General features: G+C 44.3%; 1 long non-coding RNA gene across 1 annotated transcript in view; it reads left to right on the top strand.

The window, feature by feature from the left end:
* Window positions 1-22,820, top strand: part of LOC142817381 (uncharacterized) — a 75,893-nt gene extending 53,073 nt beyond the window's left edge. Inside the window, exons 2-3 of the long non-coding RNA XR_012895199.1 lie at window positions 20,067-20,180; window positions 22,705-22,820. This is a non-coding gene — a long non-coding RNA (uncharacterized LOC142817381). The remainder of the gene's footprint in view (window positions 1-20,066; window positions 20,181-22,704) is intronic.
* The last annotated feature ends 2,633 nt before the right edge of the window (window positions 22,821-25,453 follow it).

The following is a 25,453-nucleotide window of genomic DNA, read 5'->3' on the forward strand; positions in this document are numbered from 1 at the left end:
ATGATTGCTTCACGCCAAAAGATGATGGAATTGAATTTTTTGTCACTGCTTGAAGCCGAGTGCCTTTTCCTTTGGTGCACTTAGCTGCTGCTGCATTACACCCCGGAAAGTGAGCGCTTTACTTTTGATTTCAATGAGCACACACGCTACTAACAGTTGCCGGGCATCCGAAGAACTAGTTGAAGGAAGCAAGGTTTATGAGTATGTTTGCAAACATTGGCTTTTACGAGTTTTTACAAATGAGAAAACTTAATCTCATCGAAACGAACTATTCTTTTTTAAAGACGATAGTCTTTCTTGAGGTACTTTAACGCAAAAATTTTGGTCTTTATGTCTGTACATTCGTCTGGCTGTCTGCCATAACGATGCCCCAGACGGCCTCAAACCATTCGCTATACAGCCAAACCGATCCCCAGCACCCACCAGTATTGCTCATGTTTCAGAATTTATAATTGTGCCATTGTCAATTAAAAATACATTATTGCGCATATCTGAGGCACAATAACAACACGTCAGTATTTTGTACATGTGTCTTTACACTAGAGAAGGCATACAGAAGTAACCATAAGCATCATAGCGTTTATTCTGCTGCGCTGACAATGCAACATGATGCTCAAAAAGGCAAGTGTTTCCAACGCTTTGCTAAGATTACACGGTGGTGGCGCCTGTCCGTCGCTTTGCGTTCTACAGCTTATCGCCTCCGAGACAGGCGCACACGCCTACATTTGGTTTTTAGAAGATAACTGCCAGACAACGCTCTTGTCTAACGTGCCTCGATGCGCTCTTTCACCTTCGTTTCATGGATCGAGACTCTCTAACGCAGTGCCTCAAGAATACAATTCACCAATTTTCTCGCGCAGAACATCAAATAGATGTTTTGTTCAATATCTCCAGACGTAAGACTATTCGACGACATTTGCAACAAAACATGCAAATATGGGGCCATTCTTTTTCATTGTGTTGTTTTCTGCAAACATCAAGTCGGACGAAGCACGGAAAGTGGGTGACTTGACTTCGTAGTTCTTGCCACCACTTGTTCTTGCCACTCGCTCAGCGATATCACAAGTTAAATAGCGCTCAGTTATCGCGCTCGGTTAGCGTGGCAAGCACCGAAAAGAAAAAAAAAGTTGCGGCGTGCAGAGGACAGAAGCCACAGTAAGCTGCGCCGAGCATGTCAACCATGCATTCGACGAAGATGGCAAAAGTGGGCATCGCATGCTTTCCGCGTCTCTGCAGTGTTTTAACACAGGAATTCTCAGTTCCGCGAAGGCTTTGCGGCTTTTATAGTGGCAACGCATGAGCACAAGTATATCGGCCCATTACTTCAGCAGGTATTATTTTGCATGAGCACACTATTAAACCCAGTTCTCTGCAAGCCTGGCTGGACTGAAATCAGCGCAGCGTCGCTAGACTCATTGGTGAAGCTAACAGCCTATTTTTGTCTGCCAAATACGTCGAATGAAAAGCTTCAATGCGTGTTTGCTCACCTTCATAGTTTTTTTATTTTTCACCTTGGCGATGTTGTGAATGAGGTCCATTCCTGTGAGAGAAATTCGTGTAGCTATGGCTTGAAACATTGTGGGTCTATACTTCCAATACTGTCTGTCACGCAAATGCACGCGGAATGCTTTTAAAAATCATCACAGGTAATGCCACTGCAGCCAACGCTTTATTAAGAAGACTTTTCTTCTTCAGGGCAACGCTGTCAGGACAAGTCAGGGCAGGTTAGCCTGATGAAACATTGTGTCCAGCGACGTTCTTTCTTGAAAAGCTTCTCATCACTTCAAGCCTTTCGATTCGATCCTCAGAACGTTTGCCTCGTTTGGCACTCAAGTTCTGCAATAAAAATATTGTTACGAAGTAAAGGAAGATGAAGGACAGAATCAGCTGACAGGCGCGCGAGTGTTCCAATCAGCCATTGTGATTCTCGCCTGAGGTTGTTCCTCTGTAATTGCGTTTATACAGAAGTCACTGACCCCGTAACATATTGGTTAGAGGTGCGATGTAACCACCAGGCAACGGAGCTCCGCAGCGGACGCCGCATCGGTTTGCAAGTCATGGCCAATGCTGTGCCCTCCGCGTCAACGTCAGCGTCTTCGACGAACACGGTGTCGCAACCATACATTTTCACGCCACTTAAGGATCCTGCTACACTCTGCGGGACCGATGGCGGCGACGTTGATGATTGGTTGGCCATGTTCGAACGAGTGAGTGTGCCGAACAGATGGAATCCCACACTTCAGTTGGCTAATGTGCTGTTTTACTAGAGAGGCACGGCGAAAGTGTGGTACGAAAACAACGAAGAAGAACTCACAAGCTGGGACCAATGCAAAGAAAAGATGCGAGAGGTGTTTGGCGAAACCGCCAGTCCTAAGATCGCCGCCAAAAAGGAATTGGCCTGCCGTGCTCAATCCATGACGTAATCATACCTCGCATACATTCAAGACGTGCTGGCCTTTTACCTAAAGGCTGAAAGCAACATGACAGAAGGTGACAAAATAGGGCATGTCCTGAAAGGGATTGCCGACGACGCGTTCAATCTCCTGCTGTGCAAGAACTGTTCCACCGTGACGCGATCTTCAAAGAGTGTAGTCAGTTTGAGCAAGTAAAAGTCGCCGCATTCTGCAAACATTCGCCCGACTTCCAAACACCGCTGCAACATCGACTTGCGAGGACCAGTCCGCACCACAACGACCGTCACCGCCGGAAGACCTGACACGCAATGTTCGTCGCGAAATGGAAGCAATGGTGCCCTCACTGTTCCCTCGCGCATTACTAATACCACTCCTGTTACTGTTCCTCTTGTTCAAGCCATCGTGCGCCAGGAGCTTGACAACATCGGAGTGTATTCCGTATGCCATGTCACCGCGCCTAGAGTCAGCGAACGCCCTTTCGCGATGCCCTCCTCCGACCGACGGTTTTCTCCACGTACTCGCCACCCGGCTGAGTGACGAACTGCAGATGACCACGTTATATGTTTCAGCTGTCACCGCGTTGGACATATGGCTCGTTACTGCTGCAACAGATGGTCTCCGGCACCTCGTGCAACGAACAATATGACCTGTTTCGACAACACTGCCCACATCTTTTCACCTGCCAAGGGTCCAATGCCGTTGACCATTCTCGAAACACATGGTACAGCCACTCGCCTTCACCACGTGGGCACCAGTCTCGTTCGCCGCAAACATGTTGCCCATCGTCCCGCTCACCGCAGCCATGGCGCTTCTCGTCCCCCATGGCCTCCAGCCGCATCACCTGGGAAAACTGAGAAATGCAGCCCCCGGAGGTCGTGCTGCGTTTACGACTTCCACAGCAAATCCTCTCTTCGTTCCCACGAGACGAAGTGTAATAGACGTTGAAGTAGATGGCGTACCTCTACAAGCACTTGTCCGCACCGGCGCAAGTACTTCAGTTATGAGTTCAAACTTGCGCACACATTTGAAAAACGTTCTGGCACCAGCGGCTCTACAAATGCTCCATGTGGCCGATGTCGGCAACCCGATGGTTCTCGGTCTGGGCACTGCCCACTTAAGTATAAAGGACAACACTGCTTCTGTCATTTTAGCCTTGATCGACCACTGCCCTTATGACGTTATCCTAGGTCTGGACTTCTTGTCAGATCATTCTGCTCTTATCGATTGTGCTACCGGCGTCCTTCAGCTAGAACTGTCTCAGATAGTCGCTGAACACCACACTGCCCCGCCGCGCCTGTGCTCTCTTCAGGATGTACGACTGTCACCTCAGGCAGCCACCTACGTCATTTTTACCACACAGCCACAGGTTCCCGATGGTCAATATGTCCTCCTTCCTGTCGCCGACGTCCTCTTGGACCCAACATCGCCATTCCCCATACGCTTGTGACTGTCCCTGATAACTGTACCTCGCTCCCACTTCTCAATTTCAGCTTTTGCCCTCAAGTGCTTCCTCGTGGCATGTACTTGGCCAGCGTATCCAATGCTGACAAATTCGAAATAGGGGCTCTCACCAGCGAGATTGGTTTGCTTCAGTCTCCTGTGGTTAACAGCATCTGTTCTATGCCGAGTCGTTTCTCGAAGACGATTGCACCCGAACGCAATCCTGCGCAAGCCAACAACATCCATCACCTCCTTGCGTCGTATACCGACATTTTTTGATTTCGACGACAGACCTCTAGGGCAAACATTCACCATTCAGCACCGTATTGACACTGGGGACGTCAGTCCCATTTTCCGACGCCCCTATTGTGTCTCCCGCACCGAACACAGAGTTATCCAAACGGAAGTTCACAAAATGCTCAACAGAGGTGTCATAGTACCATCAAGTTGTCCTTGGGCTACCCCTGTCGTTCTTGTGAAGAAAAAGAACGGTACCTGGTGCTTCTGCGTTGACTATCATCACCTTAACAAGGTCACGCGAAAGGACGTATACCCGCTACCACGTATCGATGACGCGTTGGACTGCCTGCACGGCGCTACGTACTTCTCGTCTATTGATCTTCGGTACGGCTACTGGCAGATTTTTGTCGATGTGATGGACCATGAGAAGACGGCCTTCATTACACCGGATGGTTTATACCAGTTTAAGGTGATGCTTTTTGGACTATGTAACGCCCCTGACCCATTCGACCGAATGATGGACTTTCTCTTGCGTGGTTATAAGTGGTCTACTTGTCTATGTTACCTAGACGATGTGATAGTCTTTTCATCTACTTTCGATAGCCACCTGACCCGTCTCGCTGCAATTTTCATTGTCTTCAGAACAGCTGGGCTACAACTACACTCCAAGAAATGTAAATTTGGCCGCCGTCAAATTACCATTCTGGGCCATCTTGTAAACGCCGATGGCGTCTAACCAGATCCTGAAAAGATCCACGTCGTCCGTAGCTTTCCGGTGCCCTGTTCGACATCCGACGTCCGGAGCTTCATCGGCTTATGTTCCTACTTTCGTCGTTTTGTGAAAAACTTCGCCGATGTTGCCAGGACACTCACAGAATTGCAGAAGAAGGGTACACCACATTATAATGGGGTCCTGAGGAGGCTCAAGCGTTCACCGCTCTCATCAGCTGCCTAATGACGCCCCCCATACTTGCCCACTTTAATCTTTCTGCTGCCACAGAAGTTCGCACCGACGCCACTGGCCACAGTATTGGCGCAGTCCTCGCTCAGCGGCACCAGAGCAGACAGTGCGTGATAGCTTACGCCAGTCACCTGCTTTCTCCCCCCGAGAGGAATTATTCTATCACCGAGAGAGAGTGTTTAGCTTTAGTTTTGGCCATCGCCAAGTTCCGACCGTATTTATATGGTTGCATGTTCTCTGTCGTTACGGACCACCACGCCCTCTGATGGCTGACTTCTCTGAAGGACCCGACTAGACGTCTGAGTCGCTGGGCTTTGAGGCTTCAGGAATTTTCGTTTCGTGGCAGCTACAAGTCTGGCCGTTTGCACAAGGACGCAGACTGTCTTTCTCGCCATCTTGTGGACCCTTCTGATTCCGTTGCGACTGACCTTGAGAGCAGCGTGATGGCGTTTACTGATTTCAGCGATATGCGCATTGAACAACGACATTGAACAACAATATTATTGCCGTTACAACAAACGTTATTGAGTCAAATACAAAGGGCTCTGCTCGTGGTTTGATGATTTTGCCATTGTTTTGAATATTCTGGGTTAAATTTTTGCTCGCTAAGTGCACAGTTTAGGGGTAAATTAAGGCTGCTTTTATGGATATGCCCTTTCACACCACGTACATGGATCTGTTTTTTAATCAATAACGTGCAATAAAACAATTTTATTGTTTCGATCGAGTTTTGTCTCAAAGAGAAACCAGTCAATTTATGGTTTGACAGTAAAGAACACAGGAACAAATTTAAAATGGTTAACGGAGTTCTACAAATGGTGGCATAACTTACGGGGACAGCGCACATGAAAAGAAGCACGAACACATTCCCGTTGCATGCGAAGCGTGAAAGGAATGCTTCAGTGGTTAAACTGCTCCTCTATGTTTTTCGTCCTTTCCCTCTAATGAATGATCTCACCAGTGGCGTCTTGAAATAAATGTCGTGTCTGTGATTTATTTCTAGTTGTATGCCCTGCAGCACACAGTAGTAGAAGCGGCGCTACCACTGCGTATCAGCATACGACAGAACGTCCCATAGAAGTTATAAAGAGTCTTCGCCACCTCGCTGTTTCTGACGTCACGCAGGGCATGAAAATCGTGTTTTATTAGCCAGGGGCTTCGCGAGAGCACTTAGGACGGACAGGGTGGTTCACAAAAAGCACAGGAAATGGTATCGATGAAGCCCTTTATTTCCGAATGCATGAGCTGAAATTTTTACTGATATCTGCTTGATGTATAAATGCCTCTAATCGCTCGTTGGTTCTCGTAATATAAGACTACAGCTAAAGTTATCGGGCGTCTTGGTACGACATATTGGAAGGAAATAGCGAAGAAAAACGAGAAACCAGACACAGAAGGAGACATACAGAACGCTGACTTACAACAAAAATTTATCTTTCATACTACGCATATATACCTATGCCGTGGAACGAAAAAGGAAAAGAAAACAGAACTGATAGTCACAGATAAATAAAACGAACATAGCAACATTCTCATAGCACGTCCAACCAACCACATAAAAAGTCAATTTCTTTTTTTCTGAGTGGACAACCGTGCCTTTATTTTTGTTCGTAAGTACACGCTTTTAACGGCTCTCTAGGTGCAGAGCACAATAGCATCTATAGGGCCGTGCTGGGTTAACGTAGCCTAATTTTGCAGTACAACATTTTTTTGCTTTTCGACTGCGGAGCAATGCATGTGGGAGGAATTTTCAGGCAGTTACCGTGCAACGGTGGTTCAAAGTCATCCACACATTGTGCCTCGGTTTTTACGGATTATCACTCTAAGGGTTGATGCAGGTATTCTGACGACCGTTCTATCAGTACTTCTCAATTTACTTTTCGTGTGGTGTGCACGTCGCTTTAGTGAGGAAGATGAACATTACAGTGCTCGCACAGTATCCACGGCAAGAAGCGCGCGAACGTAGATGTTCGCGCGCTTAATTTTTGTCATGGAATTCATTCATTATCTTTAACCCTTGTTTTTAATAATATAAAGGGACACGTGTGGAGCACAAGCACAATTATATTTTTCGCCGCAGTTTCGATTTCTCGCGACTGTGTTGCAAGCGGCTCGGGCAAGTGGCAATGTTTTGAAGAGTTCCGTCGCCACGCTAAAAAAAAGCAAATGATTGCTTCATTTCTTCTCTGCCAGGAAGAGACGCCACACGCACAACAGTGGCAGAAAGACCATTATCTTTACGCCGGCTGCCCTTCGCCATAAAGATCAAGAAGAAAACGCTTGCGAAAGGGGTGGACAGCAAAAAGAGATCAAACTTCTCGTTTCGTACAAGAACAATCATCTGACAGCCGGAGGCAGCTGCAATCCTCTGGGAGGCTTGTAGGTCACGGCCTCATCCACTGGCTTGCGTCAATCCCGCGGCAGTGTGTGTTCTTGGCCCGTGTAAGACTTTTTCCTTGGCCACATGAGAGCCCAATGCTGTCATTGGTGAGGGCAGATCTTTTAATCCCGTTTTTTTTTTACTTGGCGTTCTTCCTAAAATAATGAGAGCGTTTCGGTGGTACTTGCGTATTGTTTCGAAAGCTACGGTTGCTCACCAGGAAAAGTAGGCGCTGAGGCTAAAGTTAAGGCGAAAATTTTGAGATCTGGCGATGAAAATACGGGTACTATAACCTTTGAAGATAAATTAACACTTGTCATATAGGACAGGATAGCGTCTTGAACAGTGTAATTTGAAAAGTCGCTTCTATTTGTTTTTTCCCACATGATATACATGTAGTAAATACGCTGAACATTTTTTTCCGTGAACAAGCCAGGAGCTGGAACCACTGTTGGCCTTAGTCTTTATTGCGAGGTACTAGCGAGCAAACAAACGAATACTCGTCACAAGAAGAGCGAAAATATAATGAACTTTCTCTTTCTTCTAATGTTTTAATTATGAATAGAGAGTGCACCTGAAGTACAAATGAGAGTTTCGAAAATTGCCGAACCGTTTCTCGCAGCAAAAATATCTACAACTCTAAACTAAAGAACATAGTTACTTTTTATTATTCTCTAAAGGGCGGTCACAATTCAAATGAAGGCATGCTTTCTAGCGCATTGTCAGCATTGCTTGTTGTATCCCCCAAACTGTGTTTGAATTCAACACTAGACCTTAGAAGTGCTTAAGGAGGTAGGGAGCTAGGGGTGGGGAGGGAGTCATCTGTTTCACAAACTGTCTTAGTAGGATGGGTAATGGGTGCCGTGAAGAACATTCGCCCCCTTGATCGAGAACCCTGCACACGCCTAAACACTCAACTACTAATGTCATTGTCAAACACTTTGTTGTGAAGGGCAAACAGCCATCGGTTAACTTGACAACAAAAATAATTATTTTCGCTAGAAAAATGCAATAAGTCCCCCCCCCCCCAGAAAAAAAGAAATTTGAAAAGAGAATGCCGAATTCTGCAAGTAATCCGGTGAAAAAGAGGCCCAAAATACGCCTGTTTTTTAAAAGGAGCTGGTAACTTTGACTGGAACAGTGAATGAACGTGATTTGCTCACTGTACAGGCAATATTCTCCTTCGAAATTGTCTTAATGATATTATGTTGGGAAACATTTCATAGAGTTAAAAAGGCCTGGGTGTGTGCAAAAACTGCATTAGGCATAACAGCAGCGAGAGTGCAGGGTGTGCCAGATAAGCACGACTGATCTGCAAAGGGGTGCTGAGCCTCAGAGCACCAATAACTGAAGCTAGTGTATAGCGCCTTCTACGGTGCCGGATACTGCATTGGATGTGTTTTTCTGTAGAGGCTACGTTTTGCCATGCTTCTATGCAGACTTTCTGGAATCATTAGCAGTCACTGTGGATAGAAGTTCACTACCACCCACAAACCCACAAGCCTCAAAGGTGACCCTAAGAAAGCATAAAATTTTCAATCATAATTGAACTGTTCCTTGGCGACCTAAATCCTTTCCTATGCCATTTCCTGAGGCCAATATGTCGGGCACCATTGGCGAAACGGCTTCGCTAATGCAACGTTCAGCGTGATCATCGGCAGAAATATTCACTTACAGACAATAATAATGTAAACCGCTTTTGTGAACAGCAGAGCATATGTGCAATGCTCCCAATTCAGAAAGCCTTCTCTGTTATGAAGGTGTGTGTCGCTGCACTGGCCACAGTCACAATTGTGTAGAGAATGAGTTGTCCGACTTCATTGTGTCTAGATTAGTTTGAGAAGTACTGCCTTTATGTAAATCCTGAGCGCGTGTACATGATCAACTTTAAACTACAGACTGAAGATAACATGCCACCCTGAAACCTAAATGCTGGCATAATCAGTTTCGTCTTCGTAAGTACTAGTTCTAATCAGCTCTTTAAGTCCCAAGGATACAGGAATCTAGAGAATCTAGTGTTAGGGGAGTGATTTTCAAATGGAAATCCACAAAAATCCATTTGTGGGACTGTGCGAAACCTATCCTAGGAAAAAAAAGTTTTTTTTTTTTAAATGCCCCTCTTGTTCAGCGACAGTGGTCTCATTCTCCTTTTGGTACGCTTCGCCCCAAAGCATTCTTCAAGTGTTGTGGTGGGAACTTATGTTTGCTCTTATGCATGAGATGGCTGTTAAGCTTTTGTTGCCATTTTCTATGATATGTGAACGTGACCATAATATTATATTTAGTCCTGCACACGGTGTTGCCAACCATAGGATAGTTACACTACATGTAGGGTATTCTCAGAAATTCTTCGTTTGCGTATGGTAGTGCGGTAATGAAATTTTTTGAATCACTTGGGGTGGGTAATTTTTACTCTCTGCCCCTAGTTGATCACATAAAAACGTAGACGATTTGCGCAACAATTCCGAGGGTTGCAATTCGAAGGAGATAAAAAATATATATTATTCATCGAATGAAATCGTAAATGTCTTTATTAACATGTCATTACCATAGGGTTAATACGAAATCTAATGCGTCACGCTACTATGCAATACAGATATAGTTTTTTTCGTAGATGTTTTTTCTTCTTCTCCGTCATCACCCATTTATTTGGTGCGTAGAGGGGCGTTTAAAATTTGCGGTAGAAGTCGGTTTAGGTTATAAAGGTGGAAGCCTTCGGTGTGTCATTAAACAGGAACAGTGAGTATACAGCGTCCGCGCGAGCGACGCGAGAAGTCTTCGTCGTAAAACCACGACAGCTCACGATATCTTCTTGACGTCTCAGATCGCGAAAACTTCTGACGCGATTACGGTTTCGTAGAGAGATAATTGGACATAAAAGTGTGGTGCCAAAGGCTGATATCTTCGCACAAAATCATCACTCGTACGCAGATGGGTGGATGTCAGAGTGCAGAAAACTTGCAGTGTCATTCTAATACTCAAGGCAGTGCTAAACTGCACTAGGTGCAAAAACGTTTCTAGAGCTGGGGATCAATAAAATCGACTCAGAAGTAGATGAAAAAGAAAATGGCTGTCATCTTGCATTCACCTCAGACTAATGCTCAAGGGTTTATATGATTAATTGTGATGGCAATAGATGGATCGACAGAAAATACGCCCTTTTCATAACGGGTAGGAGACTTGTGTTTGAGCCAAGTGAAGATTTTGTTGGTAGAGGTAGGTAGAAAGATAATAAACTTTGTTTAGGCCCACAAAAAGTCATAGATAACTGCGGGAAAGTCCTGTTTCTGGATGGAAGACCAAGCCTCACCGTCTCGCCATGGATCTTCGAGACTGCCTGCAATTGTTGTAGCCAGTCGGGGCTCTTGAGCAACAAATAAAAAGTGTCTTGCGAGATCTCTTCATTCGTGTGGCACTGAAAAAAAAGCATGTATTACTATTATTATTATTATTATAATTAGTAGTAGTAGTAGAACTGAATTTTCTGATGTTGCCCAGCTGTATTATGCTTCTTATGCAATAAAAACTATAGAACTTCACAACCCGAAATCTTGCACCTAATAACAGTATATGCACTACTTTTCCTACTTTCTTTTACTTCTGCCTACGTTTCCGCTCACATTCTCTAGTCAAGCTTTGCTCTTCCAGGCTTGGTATAGCGTGCGCCCGAGACTATATGACCACACTCAATTTAAACATGCTCCATTTTCACACTCTACCTACGCATTGACATTTTTCTTTGCCTATTTTCAACCTACAACTTTGCTTTGCAAGGTATCCCAACCTTGCTTTAAACCGCAAGGAGCTTCCCCTGTAAATATCTTCATTTGTAACCCTGCTCATTTGGTTCAAAACGCTGATTTGAATAGCAAACACAGCTGGAAACTGCTGGTTGAATGCAGTTTCAGGCCACACAACATTTGAAGAGCTTCCGAAATGGACTTCACAAGAGATTTTAGTTTGACTATTGTTTTTCAGGACTAACAAATAAAAGGCACCGATATCACGCTGCATTTTGTGTTGTGTGACTATCCCCCCTCCTCACTGTAGCTTAAAGAGGTCCTATATAAGTTCCTCCACTCCACAAGGTTAGCTAAATAGCGGACTGGGCTAGTTGAGTGCGCATGCGTAAGGTAAACAGCGCTTAGAAACGCATTACTTGGGACAGGAAACAGGTGGGAGAAGAGCCGACTTCCAAATTAAACTTTATTGACAACAAGGTTCTTATGAATAATGTTGTTGAAATGGGCGGTAACATTCCAGACGTCATCTCGAAGAGTGACCTGGGCCCAAAGTTCAAGGTTAAAAAGAGGCCATTACCCACAAAGCTTCTGGAACCTGTGCGACAGGTCGCCAACCGCGGTACGATACAAGACAGCGACAGATGCGTGTAGGAAAGCCTGGACGCTATTTTGCGCGATAAGCCCAATAAAAGTGGTTTGCCTGTTGTTAATGTTGCTGCTTACCTCGAGAACAATAAGCTATGCATTGTTCCGTCAGACGAAGAGGAAGAGTTCAGAATCCGTTTCCTAGATCTAAAGATTTAGTTTAGGAGGATCACACGTGCTGGTGTTTCGAGCTCCGTTCGGAGAAGCGTATTCTCCCGCTCTCGTCAGCGCAAGGAAAACTAGTGAAGACAGCCATCATACAGTCATGTTTCCAGAGCGCTTTGGAGAGGTACTGCCAACACGTCTCTGAAGCTTGTCTCCTAGCCCAGTCGAAGCCTTGAAAGAGAAGGGTACCCATGCCCTTTGCTCATTTTGGTGGTGGAGGCAATGCACAAAAAAAGGAAGCGTAAGGGCAGTGACGGCAACAAGGAGCGCACCAATTCGGATTAGCGGGACAGGGTGTTGGTCATTCCATATATGCACTCTGTGTTCAATCGTCAAAAGAAAGTCGGGCATTACGTCAATGTGAACGTAGTTTTTTGTGCTCCTGAATGGTAGTCCCAGTTGACAAACAGGTCCTGCCCCGCAAAGTGGCACGGTAAATTTCATGATCGAGCACAGGACGCAGCTTGTCGACAATGCGAAGAACGTGGTGCCGAAGATCCCTGTTATCGTGGTGCGTGTTACGTGGTACAGACTGGCAGATGTCTAAACCAACTCTTACGGGAACACGCTAATGACGTTCGTATTGAAAATATGTCTTTCTGGCATTACACTTGTGTACGCGTTGGTGCACTTCGCAGTCTGAAAGAACCACAGTTGTGAATGAGATGAAAAAAAAAAGAGTCCGCGCATATCACATGTGGGCTGCTCAGAAGTCACGTAAAAGCAGCGTGTGCGTAAGCAAGCCTGTCAGCTGCACTGCCAGACAGGAGCTTTGATTTTTTGGATGCGAGCGTCTGCGCAGTAGGCCGAAGTGATTGTGGACGTTTGTAGTAAGTTGCCATCGTTTTATCAGTTTTCTAGGCCTTTTTTTGCTGTTTCATTGTTTTTTTCGCGAGCATATTTATCAAATATTTCTTAGCGAATAAATTTCACTTAAAAGTCGGCGCTTGTGCCGTCTATTTTTTATCCGTGTCTGCGTATTTCTCGCGCTGTTAACTTTGATTGAAGTCTACAAGGGATTGCTGAAACATTAATGGCTCTGAACCACTGCATTGGGTTATATCTGTACACGGGCGTTAATGCCCATCTGTGGGTGACAAACAAGAATATTTTTTTTTCAAAAACGTTTTGTTGAAAAGAAGTTTGTACTTCTGTGCTATTAGCCAAAGAATATAAGCTCATCTGTAGTTTTTGAACGAGTAAAATGGTCGTATAACAAAGTGTGGGAATATTTTATACGTCACTGTAAATAAAAAAAGGTTGGCTTATCGACACGATTTTCTTGTGGAGTTATTCCATTCTTAGCACCAGTATATTCATAATATCATGCTGCGTTGGTCTGATAGTACATGCCGGTTGACAATGACGCGAAACTTCAAATTAAAAACTAAGAAAACAAACTAAGAAACTGCCTTGTAATATGTGCGTTTCTTTTTTTCGAGCTGTGCATGCGACATACCAACGAAGAGACATCATGTGTTGACGTCTGATTTGAGCATATAAGAATAAATTCATTTAGGCAAAATAGGACCACACAATAACACTTTCTCGTCGTACTTCTTTCAGAGCTATGACAGAAGTACTTGATCCATACTTGCAAAAAAATGTTCACCTCTTTGCACGCTACTTTCCTGGAGAGACTCTGAGAGAGTGGGATATGCAAAGCATGGTTGTTAGCGAGCGGCACGCTTTAAAGTGACGTGTTTGCAAACAATGCTATCTCAAATTTGTCGAGTATACCATGATAGCATTCCCCTAAACCCTTCTATTAATGGCAAAAAGAAGTGAAAGCCATCAGATATTAGTGCCAGACTAATTGCGAATGGGACTGTGCACGAACATATGGCAGGAAGACTCATGTGTATCAGGGCCGCAAGTATACTTAGAGTGCACACGTTGCACTATTTACTTTTCTTTGTTTTCTCGAATACATCGAGCAAAAATCCGTCTGTATCGCTTTTGATCGGGGTTCAATCTCTTCTCAAGCCGTATAAATTACCGCCTCGCACGCGGGTTACACCATTGGCTTTACAAATGCCGGAAACCTGACTTGCATCGCAAATGAACACTTCCGGCCCCTGCACCACCACAGCAAAAATGCAAGCTTTCCTTTTTCCTTTTCCTAGCGCAAAGTCACTTCTCTGATAGCAAAGTTCTTGCGCTTTTTGTGAGCGCCTCGAGTTGCAGAGAGCCGTGCACCGAGGAAAGTTGGAAATCAGCCTTTCGTCACGAATTCAAAGAGCGCTTGTAGGAATCTGCTTCCAGCAAACACAATTTGTCGTCACTTGCTGAGTGCGGCGACGTATACGTAGTCAAGCACGACATCTATACTAATTCAAAGCAAACACCCATAGATAAGGTGCCCTAGTGCGATGTGACGTTGATGCTTCGCTTGTTCAACAGCTTTTCAGTAGATAATTAGCATCTCTGAGTGGTGTTTTTCTTGAAAGCACTCAGTGAGAAAATGTGGACCTGATACGGCTCATAGCATGAGCCATACTTACGAATAATAGATGGCGAGTAGTGGAAGAAAGCCCGCTATGAGAGCCACCATTATGACAATTGAAGTTGTCCGTAGAACTATCTCGATGAGTACAATAACACCAGCTGAAAGTGTCGCGTTAGGCGCCCTATTTGTTCCACTTTGTAAAAATTTACCGCTTCCCTTTTTCTCGGAGCTTCCGGAACTGCGCATAAAGCTAAGTAAGTTGAGGGTGAAGTAGGTATACTTTAGTCCAGACTGCTTCACTGAATATAAGGTAACAAGATGACCTATAACTATGGCACTCTCTAACGTGAAATTTGATCTCAGATGTGCTAAAGGTTTCAATATATGAATCTAAACGCAGCAAGAATAAGGTACAGTCATTTGAAAGTGCGTGAGAGAGTCCGACCGGCTGTCATCCTGACCTGCTTGTATCTTCGCAAACAAGATCTTTCTTGCTCCACCGAGAAATGCGGATTAGTAGGGTTTACTAGCAGGGCCATGACACCCTATACCCTGTTTTTATCAATGGCCAATATGTCTCACACAAAAAGAGCCATCGCTTTCTTCGAGTTATTGCTTCTGTCCGTCCGCGCGACCATCCGCGCGCCCATTCATGCATCCTTCCGTCTGTTCATACGTCCGTCCGTGAGTCCGTCCATCCGTCTGTCCTCCCGTTCATGCGTTCAACCGTCCGTACGTCCGTGCGTCCATCCATCCATCCGTCCATCTGCTCGTCCATCTAGTGAACACTCCAAGTACCACTATCTCACATCTCGCATCCCCTGCGGCACATACTCGCTCTAGAGCAGGTATGGGCCACTGGTCGCTACGTGCTACTCCATACATACAAAATAGCGGCAGAACTACGCCCAAAGGATCTTCGCCCTAAATAAAAAATAGGACGTGGAATCCAGCATCGAAATTTTGTAATGCACACTGACAATTCCCAAGAGGGGCACCAATTATTATTCCAACAAAAAGAAAGATGACCGTACTCTTGTACTGGTAATTGAATTTTCACGGATACCTAAAGTAAAGAATATTTACTAAATCGGGATTCAGTGAGAAAACTGGTATCAGGTACAATGGACCTTCCAGGACCATCTAGGGACCACCGCGCGAGAGTGTCAGCCATTTAATTTATAAATATGCCTCAGTGACCTGGTACCCACACCAACCGTACTGTATATAAGTGTTTCGGGGGAAAAGAAGCGGAAGCATTCCAAAAAAAGACTCGAAAGAGGACGCTGAGGTTATGGATCCACATACAGATAGCCAATCAGTAAGAACAACAACTGCCGAATCATCGATAGAAAGCTTTCAAAAGGCCGAAGTAATTGCTAAAGGTTCTACTTGAAATAAAGATGCGCAATCTTGGAGGCGCACAGAGAGTGACAAAGACCATGTTTTTGAGGAGATGTCTACCCCCCCCCCCCCACTTTCTCTTGCCACATGGATGAATCAGTAGCAATTAAAATAGTAATTCCCAATTCAACATTTCCGATGGAGGCGGAGATGTTGTAGGCCCGTGTGCTCAGATTTGGGTGCACGTTAAAGAACCCCAGGTGGTCTAAATTTCCGGAGCCCTACACTACGGCGTCTCTCATAATCATATAGTGGTTTTGGGACGTTAAACCCCACATATCAATCAATTCCCAATTCAAGTAGATATCCTTCTAATAAACCTCTTAGATATCTGTTCGGTAGAAGTTTGGCATTAGAAGGGATTATATCATCAAGTTTATACTACGAATAACGTTAACGTTCACAAATTATATGTTCCTCTAGATCACGTTGTTAGTTTTTTCTGAGATTTACACGATCATAAGCTTTATGTATATTCTTCTGTTTCACGCTGCCGCACTGTTTCACCAGTGTATGGGTGGCAATGCCTGTGTCAAGCAGACAATGTTCTGCCTTTTGCCTTTTTCCAAGGCTCGGTCTGTGTCTAAAATAACCACTTAGTACTAATAATTCAATTTTCATTTTTGCCACTGAGTTATTTGACAGAATGATGCGTATGTTAATGTGTTCTATAGCTGGTCGTTAAGAAGCAAAATTTGAGGCCTATCTTCAGACCAAGGCTCATTAAAGAATGTTCTCGAGTGGGAAACGAACGGCGATGACCACCCCACTACACTTTGTCATCTTCTTCTTTTCCATATCTCTTCTGCATTCGAACAAGGCCAAACCAAAACTGAATCACCACAGCGTGCAAGGGACAAGTGATTGTACTATTGCGGCACCTACTTTCTCCTTCTTTCCTTCTTCGAATCCCGCCATTCTAGGCCCCCAGTGTAGAATAGCGAACAGGACGTGCATCTCTACATTTATTTTCTCTTCCTGCCCCGCCGCGGTGGTCTAGTGGCTAAGGTACTCGGCTGCTGACCCGCAGGGCGCGGGTTCGAATCCCGGTTGCGGCGGCTGCATTTCCGATGGAGGCGGAAATGTTGTAGGCCTGTGTGCTCAGATTTGGGTGCACGTTAAAGAACCCCAGGTGGTCTAAATTTCCGGAGCCCTCCACTACGGCGTCTCTCATAATCATATAGTGGTTTTGGGACGTTAAACCCCACATATCATTTTCTCTTCCTCCTCCGGCTCGTTTGGTCGTGGCTGCGTATAAGTTCAACATTGACCAGGCATCTATGTCTGTAACCGAACTGGTCAGTGCACACAACAATAATCATTAAGGTGTTGCCGCTATTATAAATGTATGATAGAAATACATACATTTGCTTCTATTTAAACCTATATACAATGAAACACAGTGCCACTGGCCTTGCAACTTCACAAAGCGAAATCGCTCATTTCTTTTTTATGTTTTGGGTATCGTTATTGTGAGCTCTTGTATCGCACCTGCTCATTATCGTTTTTCTTCCAGCATTGGAAGTACATCAAATATCAAAATATCAATATTTCTTGGCTAACAGGGGGATTCAAGCCTTCACCATGATGTTTTGTCAATGCAATAGCATCAAAGAGCTGGTTTAGAAGAAATTCCAGGGTCGGCGTCGTTGGTTGTGAGCGAAATGTTGTTATGTTGTCCGTAAACAGAAAGTCGAAAAAGGCGCTAATCAAATATATGTTGGAAATTTTCGGGTCAGAGCGAGGATCGACCTAAACCCATCAGCGTGGCAGGTGGCTGTTCCAACTGTAAGCCACGATATTTTTTGAAACTGCTTAGAAAAAGTACACTGTACGAAACTCATGCAGGGCAAGGATCCCCCTGAACAAAATAAAATTTGCGAGGCCGAAGCGAAGAAAGCCAGTGGTCAAAACATGTGAATTAAGCAAGGAGTGCGTAGGTTTGCCTGTTGCCCTATGAACGCGTGAAGGGCTCTTCGCTAATTCGCCAAAGAAATGATGATGACGTAGTAGGTACTTAACAAGTGAGCTTACAGTGGGCTTTTTACGATACTTAGAAATGGCCAATATCACGCTTACAGCGGTTCGTCTCTGCCATCTCCTTACAGCGCTACTGAGGCATGCACCGAGTACCGAAACAGGTGATGCGCCCGGAAGTCAAATAACTATCACGATCTGCTCTTGAAGGCAAATCTCAAGCGTTTTTCAATCATTTTTCTGCCAAGCGCTGGCGTGCGGAGCGTTGCCGCCTCATGCAGTGTTTCCCTTTGAATAACAAAAGAACATGCACGCAAGCTCTTTCGAATACGGAAATGATTGACACTACATTGAAGGCACGACAACCTAGAATTACAGGGCCTAACTACTAACCTGCTGATATCCTCCTAGCTGCAAAGAAAGAAAACAGAGAACATGGCCCCCTCATAAATTTAAATTTTATTACGGCTGAAAAAAGATTCGTGGCTGCTTGTGATTTCTCGCACCTACGTGCTGTTATTTGCGACTCCTTTCACGCGGATCCTCAATGCGGCCACGCCGGTGTGATAAAAACGCATGGACGCCTCCGGCTGCGGTACTATTAGCGCGGAATGTACCAATTTGTCCGACGGTACGTACGTTCGTGGTCCAAATGTCAACGCCGAAAAAGCCCACCGAACATAGACAATGAACAACTGCAGCCATTCCCTTGCCCATCCCGGCCTTTTGACCGCATAGGAATTGACTTGTACGGTCCCCTTCCCTACACTCCTGACGGGAACCCCTGGGTGGTTGTCGCTATCAATCACTTGACACGCTATGCTGAAACTGCTGCGCTGCCAGAGGCTACATCACATAAAGTTGGCTTGTCTATTCTTCACAATCTTGTTCGTCGCCATGGTGCGTATTGTGAGCAACTTAGTGACCACGGACGTACGTTTATTTCTGAAGCCGTACAAGCCCTTCTTTGTGAATGCAACGTTGTGCATCGGACAACCAGCGCCTACCATCCGCAAACAAATGGAATGACCGGACAGTTTAACCTCACACTGGGCGACATGTTGTCTATGTACGTGTCCGCTGACCACCCCAACAGGGACCACATACTCCCCTTTGTTACTTACGCTTACAATAGCGCCACTCTGTCTACGACAGAATTCTCTGCGTTCTTCCTCCTCTATGGGCGCGAATTTTCCTCATTCATGACATCATTCTCTTGCACTGTCCGGACGCTTCAGAATCGACAACTCTATCCCAAGTCGCCACCTATGTGGAAAATTGCAGGCAATTCGCACGTTCCTTAACCACACAAGATCAAGCTTACCAGAAGGACCGTCACGATGAAAACTTGCCTCCCCAGTCATTTTCGCCCAGCACGTCTGTATGGCTTGGCGTTTCCTCATCTGCTTCTGGTCTTTCCACCAAGCTACTGCCGAAGTACGAAGCCCCTAGCGAGTCCTATGTTACTGGTTAACTATATTGTTAAGCTGGTTCAACCATCGACAGACCAACGCCGTCACGGCCGTGAGACTGTTCATGTCGATCGGATGAAACCGCACTACGACCCACCAGTCCTACCCATTCCATAGGTCACCAGAATGGCTCCTTTTCTGGAAAGGGGAGGGGGTGATATTTTAGCATCGATATATGGCACAGACAGAAGCACCAGTGAAAGAAGAGAAGGAAGAGTGCTGTTGCTGCTCGCGCTCACTGCAATTGACAGCTGCGCATTGTTTTCCCCGTTGCGTTCGGCCAGTATCGTTGTTTATTGGTGTTTTCTTAATGTCTTCTGTAACTTTTACTCTCTTGTCGTGATGTGAACGCTCGCCATCGCGAGTGTTTTTGATCTGTAGGACTTGGTCCTTGCTGCCTAAATCTAGGTGGGAGAAACGTCTTTTATCTTGCTTTTAACGCATGCAAAAGCCCATCAAAAAGGATGCTTCACTCGTTGTGTTCTTTTGTTTGTTTTACTTGCCTATTCCTAATGTTGTTGTTCTTTTCTGGTAATTTTTAAAAGCTGCAAAATCGTATTTGTGCCGCTAATGTTGCATAGACGTTTTTCATTCGCCATTCGCAATTTGTACGTGTTCCGTATGCACGTATGCTCGGGTGTACCCGTCTGTTGCGTCAGATATAATTTGCCCATCCTGGACATCCCATCGAATTGCGCCGTGTCTTTCAGAGCAATCGCCACAAAGTGTACATCATTTTATTGTCTCGCAATCACGTCATTATGTCCACCTTTCAGATTTGATCATGTTACAAGAATGTTGCGTTGCGAAAGGCTACCAAGGCCAAGCAAGCGCCTTCGAGTTTTCTTTCTGTTTTGCTTTTCGGACAATGCAAGTCAGTTGTGCAACAGGTAAGATAGTTGGTGATTCGTAGCTCATGGTACGCAAAACTTCCCTTTTAAATGCGTCTCATTGTTTCGCGAATTCCCTTGATTGAACTGGTTTGTGCACAATTTTTGTCAAATCTCTGCATGTAGACAGTTTCCGTGGCTGGAGTTCAGTGGCTGGAGCACCGAATTCACCCGTTCAATAACGTTAGATAGAACTTTGCTTGGCTGGTCAAGTTTAGTTGCCCAAGTTCTGTATTCACTAGATGATAACGTTTGATGAGGTTTTGTGCAAGATAATGCACTGTTACGTTTCAACGGCTGCACTGTGCACGCCACGCATAGAGGATGTGTTGCGATGGTTTGGCAGCGTTGTGGTTTTTGAGACTTTCTGTGGAATATTGTGTCACTTAGATGGGATTTGTGTTCTAGGCGCACTCTATTTCTGCTGTCTGATTGAATTTTTTATGTGCCAAATGCTGGGTCATTTTGGTAGCTTTCTGTAAACAACTCCTCAAGACCAGGTTAGTATTTGCTTCGTAATGCTATGCAAAATGGGCGTGTCGTGGTAATTATTGTTTGTTTTTTGCTATGGGACATGGTTCTGGTGTATTTCGTCTTTAAGGAAAAAAATGTGATTATTATTGGGGACGTAAGGGGGTGGTTGTTGGGAGAAAAACCAAATGCAAATGTTCTCATGGCCGATGGCATCACGATGCTAAAACCCATGTCTTCACAGTTCATATTTTTCTCGCGTGCGAACAAGACGGGGAAAGTCGCACATCAAAACTACTTATAAAACTTATGTCCTGTCAAGCATCTTTTTGGAGAATTTCGGAAATGCTGCAGGTAATCTTAACTGTTCGAAAAATGATTGATGCCAAGTTTTCAAATTGGCACAACATCTTGCGGATAGGACCATCTACTTAAAGCATGCCGACGTCTTTGCGGATTGTTGTCATTTGAGGGGGACGACGGAATGGGTCATAGCTAGGCTCTGTGCAACGTACCCGACATGAGTGCTTGGGAAGTGAACATCGACTCGTTGGGGACTACATTCTCTTCGCGCATTTGTCCTTTCGCGAGGTCCCCCCCGTCTCGCGGATGTCAACTTACAGAAACCAGAAAAACACACGCGAGCAACGGAACAAACATGGCCTCTCAATTCCTGTTTTCCTCAGTCTTTGATGTGGAGGGCGTGTGCACATATTTTTGTGTTGTGATGAAGCTATCGCTGCTGAGGCAAGTGATCAAGGAAGAATTTTACGTATATGTCGGGACATAGGCCTTTTTTTTCCACGGCAACCGGTATATACTTATATATACATACATGCAAAGACGTATCCGTATTGAGCACGTCTCTGTGTTCTTTCGATTTATCACGTGCAATGCGCCCGCCAGCCTTGTCACATGCCAAAGCGTGCTAGACTGCGAGAAAGTTTTTCTTGCCTTCTCTCTATAGATAAAGCGTAGAATTGTGTGAATGAATTTCTACGTCCATTTTATTTGGTTAGGAATACTTTTGTTTGACCCTGTACATAGGTTACACTGTGTAAATATTCTACATGTGCAAATGAGCTTTCATTTTTGTTTTTGCTTGTTTTTTTACTATGATTTTTTTGTTTATTTTGTTTTTCACACACAGTGCTGACCACATTAGGTTCCTTAGCTTCCGTGTCATCATGTGTTGTCTTTAATGCAAACTGCTACTCGTGCGACGTAGTTCTCTTACAAGCTGTGCCCTGTAGTTTGAGGGGCAGTAAAGTCTGCAAAAAATTTCTACAACTGCTTACGTTAAAGTAAAGTGCTGACTTTAGTTGAGATGCATGGTTACACAATAAAGGCTGAATCTTGCACTGGGTAAAGCTTTGTAAGTCATGATACACTCGTAATGAGACATCCAGAAACGCCTCTGAATTATCATACAAGCTTTACATCTCTGTGATCTAGTTGATTCTGACAATGCCTACCAGGTGTCTATTGAATTATACACGCTATATTATCGATTATTCAACGTTGCAGTAACGGGTTGCAGTGAAAAAAATTTTCATTATGTCCACTAATATTAATAAGCATCTACACGTGTTCTACGTACTTTTATTAGCCACTTTTTCTTGGAATTTACTTTAAAGTATCTGAGAATGCGCACTTTCACATGAAAGTTTTCTCGAGATTTACACATTCATGTAAAGTTTCTTTTGAGAAATCTCCACATTCACGTGAGATTTGCACGGAGGTTCCAATTGAGACAATGTTTGTACCTAACCGGCCGCTGCTATCGAACCTGCCTTTGTAAACAAACTTGTACTGTTAGCTGTTGCACTTTGTATAGTTTCACCCATTTAGTTAAGCTCTTCACAGGAGTTTAAAATCAATCGGAAAGTGTCACATTTGGTAGTTTAGTTCGTTCTTTTTCTATTTTTTTCAGCAGCAGCTATTTTGTGAGGGCAAATTTATGCAAGGAGTTTTGTAAATTTCTGTAGACAGTCCAAAATGCTTCAGTTAATAAGTCAGCCATAATACCATGAGTTGCGTACTTTATTTACAGATCTATAACAGTTGCTGATGATGACACCCAAGCAGAACCGGAAATGGCCAATGTTGCCTGCTCCTTTTTTTTTTACTTAGCCCAGTCGTCGTCCAAAGCCCAAACTCTTCCTGTTTTATTTTGTCCGCCACACGAAAGGTTTTAATGCATGTATTATTTTTTTAAATAGAAATAAATCGTACTGAAGTGGCGGGTGACTGCCGAAAGTCTTTATATGTGAATAAAAAAATTTAGGATAGAAAAAATTGGCTGATCCCCCACAGCGGGTATGAGCCACAAGTAAAGGGCAACAAGAACAAGAACAAGAGATGGTCGGCTTTAACTCTGCGTTTCCCCCAACAAACGTGTCTTCGGCTCACTGCTAAAGGCGCACGAACAACTAACAACGGCCTTGACAGAAGATCTGACACTAACGTTTCGTTCTCGTTGTACCATGAGTGTGCTTCGAATACATTGGGACAAAACATGGTTTCCGGCAGGGTTTCTGTTACCATTGCGACTAGCCGACGATCATTAGTGTCGTTTCAATGTCATTTCAATATTGTTCGCACATTTGACGCTACTAAAAAAACACTCTATTATAGCGTTTTCATTCGAAATCAACAATAGCGATGTATCTCAAACCACTTCATACAAATATTTAGGGGTTATTATTGACTCTAAGCTTTCATGGTCCTCCCACATAACTTCCATTTGCTATAAGGCATCCAAAATATTAGGTTATTTGCGTCAAAATCTGCATAATTCTACATTGAGCATCCGCAAACTAGCTTACTTAACAGTTGTACGTCCACAGTTAGAATATGCCTCACTAAATTGGTCCCCTCACGAACTCTATTTAACACACATGATCGAAGTCAATCAAAACAGAGCAGCCCGCTTCATCATTCAAAACTACGAACGTCGCAGCAGTATTTCTCAAATAAAACATGATATCGAGTTACAGTCATTCAAAATTCGCTGTAAGATTGCCCTCCTAGCGTTGTTACACATATATATTCATTGTATGAAGGCATCTTCTTTCCCTCTGCACACACCGGATTTCCGGTAAGCACGTATCAAAATCAGCGCAGCTTTACGCGTCTTTTTGGCAGAACACACGCATTTGATCTATCCGCTATACCACAGGCAATTTCGCTGCTGAATGATCTTCCTGATGCGATAGTTTCAGTGACTAACAGGAAGGTGTTCCCAGAGCAGCTAAACTCTCAATACACCTAGCATCACTTCATCACCACTTCACCACTTCATCACATTTTTTTGTAATTAATATCTTAGTTATCAATGCCGTTGTTAAGTTGTATCTAATTTATAGAGTTCTAGTCTTTGTGTTCTTATTCTTTTTTGTTTGTTTTTATGTATATTTCCCCCCCCTTACCCTATGCTCTAAAGAGAGCCTGTAAGGTGGGTAAAAAAAATAAAAATTATAAAAATAAAGGAATAATTAATTAAATAATGATTACAATGTACATTGCATGAAAAGGTTTTTTTATGTTTGCTATGTTCAGTCTGCCTTGTGATTGCCTTTTAACTCTATCCAGCACGGTGGCCACCACAGGTAACCACCTTTTATTCATTATTTTTTTTCTTCAAGCACTTGAGCTCAGAGCATGTGATTTTCAATGGCACATTTTTCGAAGCTTTCGACAATCTAATAAAGCTGGCGCTACTTCGTTTGGGCTTCAGTGTGACATGTTACGCTGGTATTCTTCCGCCTGCTATCGTCCTCAAGGCGTGCTAGGTGGTGGACACTATATATTTTTATAGATATAAAAATATCTGCGGTCCTTATTATGTTTAGAGCTTAATAAAGCAGGTTGTATGAGTAGCTAACGCAAAGAAATTCAGAAATAAAGAGCTGTACTTGGTCACTAAAGACCGCCTTGTCGACGAAGTTGGTGGTCACCTGGGGTAACCCCGTGAATGGAGGATCTTCGTAGGCTGGTGATACATAATATGGGTGTGGCGGCTGCGGGCACGCCGACCATAGAAGAAGACAACGATGAACGATGGCTAGCTAGCAGTTAGCACTGAGCGACCGCTGAAACACCAACGAGACACACCAGAAAAAAAATTTCATCATCCTCATGATCGTATCGGAAGCTTGAACGAGTAAAGACGTGTTTTTTGTGCCTTAGAACTGTCTTTAAGGTGTTCCTGGCCAGCTGCCGCCAGAACCCCACAATACATATTGCGGAAGTGTGAATTTTCCAGAATTGTGCGATTCCTAGTACTGACCTTAAGTGTTGGCCAGCAGATCACCTTTAGTCCGCCGACACGAATGAAGCGCCCGTGACAAGTGTACTACTTATCTTTGCGCACTATTATCTTGATAGAGTCAGTGATCATGTCATTCGAGTTGCTGATACTATAAAATCGAGAAGGGAAAAGCTGCGATCCATCAATAGCACCGCGACGCTGAAGTTGATCACCTGCGATGACCAGCATGCCCGAAGGCCCTTAGAAGGGCGATTATATATCATTTTTCTATTGTTCTAATAGATTTGTTTTGCAACATATATACAAGCGCTCGCAAGAATGAGAATAATGTGCACCTCACACAATGCCTCTTCGCCCCTTCGGGGAAAAGAGCAACGGGTCATTGTGTGCATAGCAGAGTGCTTTGTGGCCTTTCACCGAAAGAGACCGTTCCTGCACAGTGGCCACCTCAGGTGACACCTCATAAATTTTTTGCTAAAATTACCAATTGTTTGTTTCTTGTGAGAAAACCGCTTTCTGCAAAAGTGTT

The sequence above is a fragment of the Rhipicephalus microplus genome, chromosome 5 (assembly GCF_043290135.1).
Source record: "Rhipicephalus microplus isolate Deutch F79 chromosome 5, USDA_Rmic, whole genome shotgun sequence".
NCBI classification, from domain to species: Eukaryota; Metazoa; Arthropoda; class Arachnida; order Ixodida; family Ixodidae; genus Rhipicephalus; species Rhipicephalus microplus.